Below are 13,309 nucleotides of genomic sequence, written 5' to 3'. Positions count from 1 at the left end.
TGCAATTAATTAATAAAACACTGTGTGTATATGGACCATAATATACACGCGTTGCGATATGTATTGTTCATCTCAGTTATGCGCATACATTGGATAATGCAACAACCTAAAATGTACAATGTTGTACCTGATTATTACAGGTTAATGTTTTATATAAATTTCAATATATATCGCTAAAAAAAGTATTAATACCGTAAATGCCATTTAAAAAATACTTGATATATTATTGGTTATATGAAACTAAGACATTTCGCAGCATTCGTTTTAGGTATAAAAATCAATTTATTGAAGGAATTGATATATGCCAGTAAAATGGTGTATTTTTAATTTCTTTCAATAAAAACATATATGACAAAATTACCAAACCAATATATAAAACTCTAAGCGGTGGATCACTCGGCTCATGGGTCGATGAAGAACGCAGCAAACTGTGCGTCATCGTGTGAACTGCAGGACACATGAACATCGACATTTTGAACGCATATCGCAGTCCATGCTGTTATGTACTTTAATTAATTTTATAGTGCTGCTTGGACTACATATGGTTGAGGGTTGTAAGACTATGCTAATTAAGTTGTTTATATAAATTTTATAATGAAATTTTATAAGCATATGGTATATTATTGGATAATAATAATTTAATTATTATATTATTCATAATATTAACAAATATATGAAAAACATTATCTCACATTAGTAAATAATTTGAATGTGAAAAACGAAGAGAAATATTTTCTTTTTCAATCAAATAATACTGAGAAATGTCTAGCATAAAAAATTTATCTAGAATTGTCTCTTATTAAAGATTAGTAAATAGAAAGCCGTTGACAATATTATTATTCTTCGTTGATTCGTTAGACCAAACAAATGCCATACAAATATATAAAATATATAACGAATTTAATAAAATGTTTTATCATTATATATAAAGAATTAATTGCAAAAAAAGTTATACACAACCTCAACTCATATGGGACTACCCCCTGAATTTAAGCATATTAATTAGGGGAGGAAAAGAAACTAACCAGGATTTTCTTAGTAGCGGCGAGCGAAAAGAAATCAGTTCAGCACTAAGTCACTTTGTCTATATGGCAAATGTGAGATGCAGTGTATGGAGCGTCAATATTCTAGTATGAGAAATTAACGATTTAAGTCCTTCTTAAATGAGGCCATTTACCCATAGAGGGTGCCAGGCCCGTATAACGTTAATGATTACTAGATGATGTTTCCAAAGAGTCGTGTTGCTTGATAGTGCAGCACTAAGTGGGTGGTAAACTCCATCTAAAACTAAATATAACCATGAGACCGATAGTAAACAAGTACCGTGAGGGAAAGTTGAAAAGAACTCTGAATAGAGAGTTAAACAGTACGTGAAACTGCTTAGAGGTTAAGCCCGATGAACCTGAATATCCGTTATGGAAAATTCATCATTAAAATTGTAATATTTAAACAATATTATGATAATAGTGTGCATTTTTTCCATATAAGGACATTGTAATCTATTAGCATACAAAATTTATCATAAAATATAACTTATAGTTTATTCAAATTAATTTGCTTGCATTTTAACACAGAATAAATGTTATTAATTTGATAAAGTGCTGATAGATTTATATGAATACAGTGCGTTAATTTTTCGGAATTATATAATGGCATAATTATCATTGATTTTTGTGTTTATTATATGCACTTGTATGATTAACAATGCGAAAGATTCAGGATACCTTCGGGACCCGTCTTGAAACACGGACCAAGGAGTCTAACATATGTGCAAGTTATTGGGATATAAACCTAATAGCGTAATTAACTTGACTAATAATGGGATTAGTTTTTTAACTATTTATAGCTAATTAACACAATCCCGGGGCGTTCTATATAGTTATGTATAATGATATTTATATTATTTATGCCTCTAACTGGAACGTACCTTGAGCATATATGCTGTGACCCGAAAGATGGTGAACTATACTTGATCAGGTTGAAGTCAGGGGAAACCCTGATGGAAGACCGAAACAGTTCTGACGTGCAAATCGATTGTCAGAATTGAGTATAGGGGCGAAAGACCAATCGAACCATCTAGTAGCTGGTTCCTTCCGAAGTTTCCCTCAGGATAGCTGGTGCATTTTAATGTTATATAAAATAATCTTATCTGGTAAAGCGAATGATTAGAGGCCTTAGGGTCGAAACGATCTTAACCTATTCTCAAACTTTAAATGGGTAAGAACCTTAACTTTCTTGATATGAAGTTCAAGGTTATGATATAATGTGCCCAGTGGGCCACTTTTGGTAAGCAGAACTGGCGCTGTGGGATGAACCAAACGTAATGTTACGGTGCCCAAATTAACAACTCATGCAGATACCATGAAAGGCGTTGGTTGCTTAAAACAGCAGGACGGTGATCATGGAAGTCGAAATCCGCTAAGGAGTGTGTAACAACTCACCTGCCGAAGCAACTAGCCCTTAAAATGGATGGCGCTTAAGTTGTATACCTATACATTACCGCTAAAGTAGATGATTTATATTACTTGTGATATAAATTTTGAAACTTTAGTGAGTAGGAAGGTACAATGGTATGCGTAGAAGTGTTTGGCGTAAGCCTGCATGGAGCTGCCATTGGTACAGATCTTGGTGGTAGTAGCAAATAATCGAATGAGACCTTGGAGGACTGAAGTGGAGAAGGGTTTCGTGTGAACAGTGGTTGATCACGAGTTAGTCGGTCCTAAGTTCAAGGCGAAAGCCGAAAATTTTCAAGTAAAACACAAATGCCATACAAATATAATTATATTATATAAATCAAGCTAATTAATATACTTGAATAATTTTGAACGAAAGGGAATACGGTTCCAATTCCGTAACCTGTTGAGTATCCGTTTGTTATTAAATATGGGCCTCGTGCTCATCCTGGCAACAGGAACGACCATAAAGAAGCCGTCGAGAGATATCGGAAGAGTTTTCTTTTCTGTTTTATAGCCGTACTACCATGGAAGTCTTTCGCAGAGAGATATGGTAGATGGGCTAGAAGAGCATGACATATACTGACTGTTGTGTCGATATTTTCTCCTCGGACCTTGAAAATTTATGGTGGGGACACGCAAACTTCTCAACAGGCCGTACCAATATCCGCAGCTGGTCTCCAAGGTGAAGAGTCTCTAGTCGATAGAATAATGTAGGTAAGGGAAGTCGGCAAATTAGATCCGTAACTTCGGGATAAGGATTGGCTCTGAAGATTGAGATAGTCGGGCTTGATTGGGAAACAATAACATGGTTTATGTGCTCGTTCTGGGTAAATAGAGTGTCTGGCATTTATGTTGGTCACTTGTTCCCCGGATAGTTTAGTTACGTAGCCAATTGTGGAACTTTCTTGCTAAAATTTTTAAGAATACTAATTGGGTTAAACCAATTAGTTCTTATTAATTATAACGATTATCAATTAACAATCAATTCAGAACTGGCACGGACTTGGGGAATCCGACTGTCTAATTAAAACAAAGCATTGTGATGGCCCTAGCGGGTGTTGACACAATGTGATTTCTGCCCAGTGCTCTGAATGTCAAAGTGAAGAAATTCAAGTAAGCGCGGGTCAACGGCGGGAGTAACTATGACTCTCTTAAGGTAGCCAAATGCCTCGTCATCTAATTAGTGACGCGCATGAATGGATTAACGAGATTCCTACTGTCCCTATCTACTATCTAGCGAAACCACAGCCAAGGGAACGGGCTTGGAATAATTAGCGGGGAAAGAAGACCCTTTTGAGCTTGACTCTAATCTGGCAGTGTAAGGAGACATAAGAGGTGTAGAATAAGTGGGAGATATTAGACTTCGGTTTGGTATCGCCAATGAAATACCACTACTCTTATTGTTTCCTTACTTACTTGATTAAATGGAACGTGTATCATTTCCTAGCCATTATACGGATATATTTATTATATCTTATGGTATTGGGTTTTGATGCAAGCTTCTTGATCAAAGTATCACGAGTTTGTTATATAATCGCAAACAAATTCTTTAATAAAACGGTGCATTTATGTATTTTTGATTTGAAAATTTGGTATAACTCCAATTACTCAGGTATGATCCAATTCAAGGACATTGCCAGGTAGGGAGTTTGACTGGGGCGGTACATCTCTCAAATAATAACGGAGGTGTCCCAAGGCCAGCTCAGTGCGGACAGAAACCACACATAGAGCAAAAGGGCAAATGCTGACTTGATCTCGGTGTTCAGTACACACAGGGACAGCAAAAGCTCGGCCTATCGATCCTTTTGGTTTAAAGAGTTTTTAACAAGAGGTGTCAGAAAAGTTACCATAGGGATAACTGGCTTGTGGCGGCCAAGCGTTCATAGCGACGTCGCTTTTTGATCCTTCGATGTCGGCTCTTCCTATCATTGTGAAGCAAAATTCACCAAGCGTTGGATTGTTCACCCATGCAAGGGAACGTGAGCTGGGTTTAGACCGTCGTGAGACAGGTTAGTTTTACCCTACTAATGACAAAACGTTGTTGCGACAGCATTCCTGCGTAGTACGAGAGGAACCGCAGGTACGGACCAATGGCACAATACTTGTTCGAGCGAACAGTGGTATGACGCTACGTCCGTTGGATTATGCCTGAACGCCTCTAAGGTCGTATCCGTGCTGGACTGCAATGATAAATAAGGGGCAATTTGCATTGTATGGCTTCTAAACCATTTAAAGTTTATAATTTACTTTATAAACGACAATGGATGTGATGCCAATGTAATTTGTAACATAGTAAATTGGGAGGATCTTTGATCACCTGATGCCGCGCTAGTTACATATAAAAGCATTATTTAATACAATGACAAAGCCTAGAATCAATTGTAAACGACTTTTGTAACAGGCAAGGTGTTGTAAGTGGTTGAGCAGCTGCCATACTGCGATCCACTGAAGCTTATCCTTTGCTTGATGATTCGATAATAAAGATGTTGCAAGCGGGCATAATCATTATGCTTGCTTGCAGCATCGCACGCCACTTTGTTTGTGGTGTGTAAGGTAGGGAAGAAGAAATATAAAAGACCTAAATTGGAAACATCAATATATAAGTAAATATTGAACAAACAAAATGTATCGTCATCTTATTAGTGACGCGATGATAAAGTGGCAAACATATTCCATGTATAAATATTCCTATGGTATTAAAATTCAAGTAAAGAGGACATATATAAAAGTTTGTATATATGGTTCATTCAATGGTAGCAGCGGTTGGTTGGTTGGTGTCTGCTCCTCTTATTGTTCAAAACTTATGTTATGGTAGCAAGTCTATATCGTCATATTATTAGTGACGCGAAAAAGTAGTGGCAAAACATATTCCATGTATAAATAAATATTCCTATGGTATTGAAATTCAAGTAAAGAGGCCATTCAAGTAAAGAGGACTTATATAAATATAAGTATATATAATGGTAGCAGCGCGGTTGGTTGGTTGGTGTGTCTGCTCCTCTTATTGTTCAAAACTTATGTTATGGTAGCAAGACTGTATCGTCATATTATTAGTGACGCGAAAAAGTAGTGGCAAAACATATTCCATGTATAAATATTCCTATGGTATTGAAATTCAACTAAAGAGGACATATAAAATTACTATCAATGGTAGCAGTGGTTGGTTGGTTGGTGGTTGGTTGGCGGCTGCTCCTATTATTGTTCAAGACTTATGTTATGGTAGCAAGTCTGTATCGTCATATTAATTATTAGTGACGCGAAAAAGTAGTGGAAATCATATTCCATGTATAAATAGATTCCTATGGTAATGAAATTTTCAAGTAAAGAGAGGACCATTCAAGTAAGAGGACATATAAAAAGTAAGTATATGTTCCTCCAATGGTAGCAGTGGTTGGTTGGTTGGCGGCTGATCCTCTTATTGTTCAAAACTTATTTTATCAATATGAGTTTGGCAATACAATAAAGAAGACCAATCTAATCCATATAAAACTAAATGTATTATATGGATATGCTTAGGAAACCCATATATTCATAAAAAAAATTATGTATAGAAAATTATACATATATCTTTTATATAAATGAATCGTATGGATATCGCCTTATGGTAGGTATAATAACTTTTTAAGGCATAATAATGTATAATATAGAAAATATACATTGAAATATAAATGCATTTTTATAGATATGGCGGCATATAAGTGCCATATACACAAGAATAAATAATAGAATTTACCAATATATAATTAAAATGAGATATATAAACCTAGTGAGGGGCTGCACTAGTATATGAATCGTATGGATATGGCTTATAGGTATAATACCTATAAGGCATAATAATGTATAATATAATAAATATAAATTAAGATATGAATGAATTATATAAATATGGCATAGAAATGCCATATACATACATAAGAATAAATGGTAGAATTTACCCATATATCACTGAAACACGATATATAAACCTAATGATAGCTGGCACTAGTACTGTAAACATGCACGCAATAGTGCGTGGGGTAAAAAACTACTATAGGGAGGTGGTCGTTGGCGGGCCCCTCCTCGTATTGGTCAAAACTTATGTTATGCATATGAATTTGTCAATACTATATAGAACGCCAAGCATATCCATATAAACTATGGATATGCATAGAAATCCATACAAAAGTAAAAAAAAAATTATGTATAGAAAAATATACATATATTTATATAAGTGAATCGTATGGATATGGCTTATAGGTATAATACCTATAAGGCATAATAATGTATAACAAGTAAATATACATTGAAATGTGAATGCATTGTATGGATATGGCATATAAATGCCATATATATAGAAATAAATTGTATATCAATGATATAACAATTATAAACCTAGTGAGGGGCGGCACTAGTGAATGAATCGTATGGATATGGCTTATAGGTATAATACCTATAAGGCATAATAATGTATAATATAATAAATATACATTAAGATATGAATGGATTGTATAAATATGGCATAGAAATGCCATATACATAAGAATAAATGGTAGAATTTACCCATATATCACTGAAACACGATATATAAACCTAGTGATAGCTGGCACTAGTACTGTAAACAGGCACGCAATAGTGCGTGGGGTAAAAAACTACTATAGGGAGGTGGTCGTTGGCGGGCCCCTCCTCGTATTGGTCAAAACTTATGTTATGCATATGAATTTGTCAATACTATATAGAACGCCAAGCATATCCATATAAACTATGGATATGCATAGAAATCCATACAAAAGTAAAAAAAAATTATGTATAGAAAAATATACATATATTTATATAAGTGAATCGTATGGATATGGCTTATAGGTATAATACCTATAAGGCATAATAATGTATAACAAGTAAATATACATTGAAATGTGAATGCATTGTATGGATATGGCATATAAATGCCATATATATAGAAATAAATTGTATATCAATGATATAACAATTATAAACCTAGTGAGGGGCGGCACTAGTGAATGAATCGTATGGATATGGCTTATAGGTATAATACCTATAAGGCATAATAATGTATAATATAATAAATATACATTAAGATATGAATGGATTGTATAAATATGGCATAGAAATGCCATATACATAAGAATAAATGGTAGAATTTACCCATATATCACTGAAACACGATATATAAACCTAGTGATAGCTGGCACTAGTACTGTAAACAGGCACGCAATAGTGCGTGGGGTAAAAAACTACTATAGGGAGGTGGTCGTTGGCGGGCCCCTCCTCGTATTGGTCAAAACTTATGTTATGCATATGAATTTGTCAATACTATATAGAACGCCAAGCATATCCATATAAACTATGGATATGCATAGAAAACCATACAAAAGTAAAAAAAAATTATGTATAGAAAAATATACATATATTTATATAAGTGAATCGTATGGATATGGCTTATAGGTATAATACCTATAAGGCATAATAATGTATAACAAGTAAATATACATTGAAATGTGAATGCATTGTATGGATATGGCATATAAATGCCATATATATAGAAATAAATTGTATATCAATGATATAACAATTATAAACCTAGTGAGGGGCGGCACTAGTGAATGAATCGTATGGATATGGCTTATAGGTATAATACCTATAAGGCATAATAATGTATAATATAATAAATATACATTAAGATATGAATGGATTGTATAAATATGGCATAGAAATGCCATATACATAAGAATAAATGGTAGAATTTACCCATATATCACTGAAACACGATATATAAACCTAGTGATAGCTGGCACTAGTACTGTAAACAGGCACGCAATAGTGCGTGGGGTAAAAAACTACTATAGGGAGGTGGTCGTTGGCGGGCCCCTCCTCGTATTGGTCAAAACTTATGTTATGCATATGAATTTGTCAATACTATATAGAACGCCAAGCATATCCATATAAACTATGGATATGCATAGAAAACCATACAAAAGTAAAAAAAAATTATGTATAGAAAAATATACATATATTTATATAAGTGAATCGTATGGATATGGCTTATAGGTATAATACCTATAAGGCATAATAATGTATAACAAGTAAATATACATTGAAATGTGAATGCATTGTATGGATATGGCATATAAATGCCATATATATAGAAATAAATTGTATATCAATGATATAACAATTATAAACCTAGTGAGGGGCGGCACTAGTGAATGAATCGTATGGATATGGCTTATAGGTATAATACCTATAAGGCATAATAATGTATAATATAATAAATATACATTAAGATATGAATGGATTGTATAAATATGGCATAGAAATGCCATATACATAAGAATAAATGGTAGAATTTACCCATATATCACTGAAACACGATATATAAACCTAGTGATAGCTGGCACTAGTACTGTAAACAGGCACGCAATAGTGCGTGGGGTAAAAAACTACTATAGGGAGGTGGTCGTTGGCGGGCCCCTCCTCGTATTGGTCAAAACTTATGTTATGCATATGAATTTGTCAATACTATATAGAACGCCAAGCATATCCATATAAACTATGGATATGCATAGAAAACCATACAAAAGTAAAAAAAAATTATGTATAGAAAAATATACATATATTTATATAAGTGAATCGTATGGATATGGCTTATAGGTATAATACCTATAAGGCATAATAATGTATAACAAGTAAATATACATTGAAATGTGAATGCATTGTATGGATATGGCATATAAATGCCATATATATAGAAATAAATTGTATATCAATGATATAACAATTATAAACCTAGTGAGGGGCGGCACTAGTGAATGAATCGTATGGATATGGCTTATAGGTATAATACCTATAAGGCATAATAATGTATAATATAATAAATATACATTAAGATATGAATGGATTGTATAAATATGGCATAGAAATGCCATATACATAAGAATAAATGGTAGAATTTACCCATATATCACTGAAACATGATATATAAACCTAGTGATAGCTGGCACTAGTACTGTAAACAGGCACGCAGTAGTGCGTGGGGTAAAAAACTACTATAGGGAGGTGGTCGTTGGCGGGCCCCTCCTCGTATTGGTCAAAACTTATGTTATGCGTAAACATATGATTTTGTCAATACTATAAAGAAAACTTGTTTTGTACATACAAAACTAAATGAATTATATGGATATTGAAAAATAAATGGCATTATATCCATATAATGAAAATATACTTGTATTCTCTTATTATAAGAGAGAATACCGTATAGTTGGTTGGCAAAGACAATTGAAAATACCCGAATTGCAGATGATGGGTTCAAAAACTACTATAGGGTGGTGTAGCAAATAATATGAAGATGATATATCCATATAATGGATATACACTAGTATTCTCTTATTATAATAGAGAATACCATATAAATGGTTGGCAAAGACAATTGAAAATACCCGAATTGAAGTTGACGGGTTCAAAAACTATTATAGGGTGATGTAGCAAATAAAATAATGAAGATATATCCATATAATGGAATTATATGTGTATTCTCTTATTATATGAGAGAGTACCAAACGGTTGATTGGCAAAGACAATTGAAAATACCCGAATTAAAGATATTGGGTCCAAAAACTACTATAGGATGGTCAATGGGCCGGCCATCTACTATTGACGTGACAAAATACTGTCTGTCGGTAGAGAAGATATTAATCCGTCAAATTTGTTTCTTTATTCATTTATGAATATGAGACTTGGCTCCACGGTTAATATTTTAAGCCCAAAGATAATAATGTTGAAACAAAGGCCAAGGTTTCTATTATACATAGAATAACAAATTGTTTCCGAACTTTATCGTTAATCCAAATAAATAATTACAATTGAGGCAGGCTAATAATGATATATATTTTGTATTGATAATCTTGATATATATGTATATTGGTCTGCCATTATCACATACTGAGTTATGTGATAATTCCCTGCGGGGATAAATTAAAAGAGGTGTCCCTATATTAAAAGAAAATAATATATATATATATTATTTTTTCTAACGTACATATCATATATGCGCTCGGTTTTATATTATATATTACCAAAGAGTCTTATATGAATATATACAGATAAATTTTAAATTTATCATCAAAATACAAATGATTTAATTCAATATTTTATATTGGTTAAACAAAAATTGTACATGTGTGGATACAATAATGACGTATGTCGAACAAAAAAGATATTTTAGAATGAAATATGCAAATATAAAGAAAATTATTACGTATTACGAAAAAAAATATTGTGTTTTTAACATCAATAATTAAAAAACTTGTTATTATTAGTGGCGGAACAAGTATATATTGTGAAAACAACAAACGTATACGAATGCTATATAAAAATGGCCGTATTCGATAGAAAACAATCTATAAAATTTATATTGCTAATTTCTATTCAAAAATATGAATGAAATATGAATAAAAACATTATTCTGGTTGATCCTGCCAGTAGTTATATGCTTGTCTCAAAGATTAAGCCATGCATGTCTAAGTACACACGAATTAAAAGTGAAACCGCAAAAGGCTCATTATATCAGTTATGGTTCCTTAGATCGTTAACAGTTACTTGGATAACTGTGGTAATTCTAGAGCTAATACATGCAATTAAAACATGAACCTTATGGGACATGTGCTTTTATTAGGCTAAAACCAAGCGATCGCAAGATCGTTATATTGGTTGAACTCTAGATAACATGCAGATCGTATGGTCTTGTACCGACGACAGATCTTTCAAATGTCTGCCCTATCAACTTTTGATGGTAGTATCTAGGACTACCATGGTTGCAACGGGTAACGGGGAATCAGGGTTCGATTCCGGAGAGGGAGCCTGAGAAACGGCTACCACATCTAAGGAAGGCAGCAGGCGCGTAAATTACCCACTCCCAGCTCGGGGAGGTAGTGACGAAAAATAACAATACAGGACTCATATCCGAGGCCCTGTAATTGGAATGAGTACACTTTAAATCCTTTAACAAGGACCAATTGGAGGGCAAGTCTGGTGCCAGCAGCCGCGGTAATTCCAGCTCCAATAGCGTATATTAAAGTTGTTGCGGTTAAAACGTTCGTAGTTGAACTTGTGCTTCATACGGGTAGTACAACTTACAATTGTGGTTAGTACTATACCTTTATGTATGTAAGCGTATTACCGGTGGAGTTCTTACATGTGCTTAGATACTTGTATTTTTTCATATGTTCCTCCTATTTAAAAACCTGCATTAGTGCTCTTAAACGAGTGTTATTGTGGGCCGGTACAATTACTTTGAACAAATTAGAGTGCTTAAAGCAGGCTTCAAATGCCTGAATATTCTGTGCATGGGATAATGAAATAAGACCTCTGTTCTGCTTTCATTGGTTTTCAGATCAAGAGGTAATGATTAATAGAAGCAGTTTGGGGGCATTAGTATTACGACGCGAGAGGTGAAATTCTTGGACCGTCGTAAGACTAACTTAAGCGAAAGCATTTGCCAAAGATGTTTTCATTAATCAAGAACGAAAGTTAGAGGTTCGAAGGCGATCAGATACCGCCCTAGTTCTAACCATAAACGATGCCAGCTAGCAATTGGGTGTAGCTACTTTTATGGCTCTCTCAGTCGCTTCCCGGGAAACCAAAGCTTTTGGGCTCCGGGGGAAGTATGGTTGCAAAGCTGAAACTTAAAGGAATTGACGGAAGGGCACCACCAGGAGTGGAGCCTGCGGCTTAATTTGACTCAACACGGGAAAACTTACCAGGTCCGAACATAAGTGTGTAAGACAGATTGATAGCTCTTTCTCGAATCTATGGGTGGTGGTGCATGGCCGTTCTTAGTTCGTGGAGTGATTTGTCTGGTTAATTCCGATAACGAACGAGACTCAAATATATTAAATAGATATCTTCAGGATTATGGTGTTGAAGCTTATATAGCCTTCATTCATGGTGGCAGTAAAATGTTTATTGTGTTTGAATGTGTTTATATAAGTGGAGCCGTACCTGTTGGTTTGTCCCATTATAAGGACACTAGCTTCTTAAATGGACAAATTGCGTCTAGCAATAATGAGATTGAGCAATAACAGGTCTGTGATGCCCTTAGATGTCCTGGGCTGCACGCGCGCTACAATGAAAGTATCAACGTGTATTTCCTAGACCGAGAGGTCCGGGTAAACCGCTGAACCACTTTCATGCTTGGGATTGTGAACTGAAACTGTTCACATGAACTTGGAATTCCCAGTAAGTGTGAGTCATTAACTCGCATTGATTACGTCCCTGCCCTTTGTACACACCGCCCGTCGCTACTACCGATTGAATTATTTAGTGAGGTCTCCGGACGTGATCACTGTGACGCCTTGTGTGTTACGGTTGTTTCGCAAAAGTTGACCGAACTTGATTATTTAGAGGAAGTAAAAGTCGTAACAAGGTTTCCGTAGGTGAACCTGCGGAAGGATCATTATTGTTTAATATCCTTACCGTTAATAAAAAAATTTGTTTTTATTATAATAATATAATATATTATAGTAATACAAATAAAATATAAATTGCCAAAAATATGATCTTTTATAGATCAAATATAAAATTTCGAACAAGCAAATCGAAATAATAATTGTAATAATAAATATATTATTGCATTAAATAAGAGATAAATAAATAAGCAAAAGCAAACAAATAACAAATTCGAACAAGCAAATCGAAATTATTAAATTTATTTAATATTATTATTATATTGTATATTAAATGCAATTAATTAATAAAACACTGTGTGTATATGGACCATAATATACACGCGTTGCGATATGTATTGTTCATCTCAGTTATGCGCATACATTGGATAATGCAACAACCTAAAATGTACAATG

At 34.0% G+C, this 13,309-nt stretch overlaps 3 non-coding genes across 3 annotated transcripts; all 3 read left to right on the top strand.

Moving 5' to 3' along the window:
• The first annotated feature begins 376 nt into the window (after nucleotides 1-376).
• On the top strand, nucleotides 377-555 carry LOC119562798. The gene has a single exon (XR_005222037.1). It is a non-coding gene; the product is annotated as a 5.8S ribosomal RNA (ribosomal RNA).
• A 401-nt stretch (nucleotides 556-956) lies between these two features.
• On the top strand, nucleotides 957-4,931 carry LOC119562789. The gene has a single exon (XR_005222033.1). It is a non-coding gene; the product is annotated as a large subunit ribosomal RNA (ribosomal RNA).
• A 5,980-nt stretch (nucleotides 4,932-10,911) lies between these two features.
• On the top strand, nucleotides 10,912-12,906 carry LOC119562785. Its single transcript, XR_005222029.1, has one exon. It is a non-coding gene; the product is annotated as a small subunit ribosomal RNA (ribosomal RNA).
• The last annotated feature ends 403 nt before the right edge of the window (nucleotides 12,907-13,309 follow it).

The sequence above is a fragment of the Drosophila subpulchrella genome, unplaced genomic scaffold (assembly GCF_014743375.2).
Source record: "Drosophila subpulchrella strain 33 F10 #4 breed RU33 unplaced genomic scaffold, RU_Dsub_v1.1 Primary Assembly Seq95, whole genome shotgun sequence".
Classification (NCBI taxonomy): domain Eukaryota; kingdom Metazoa; phylum Arthropoda; class Insecta; order Diptera; family Drosophilidae; genus Drosophila; species Drosophila subpulchrella.
Note: the sequence above shows the minus strand (reverse complement) of the source record. Positions and strands in the feature narration are given on the sequence as shown.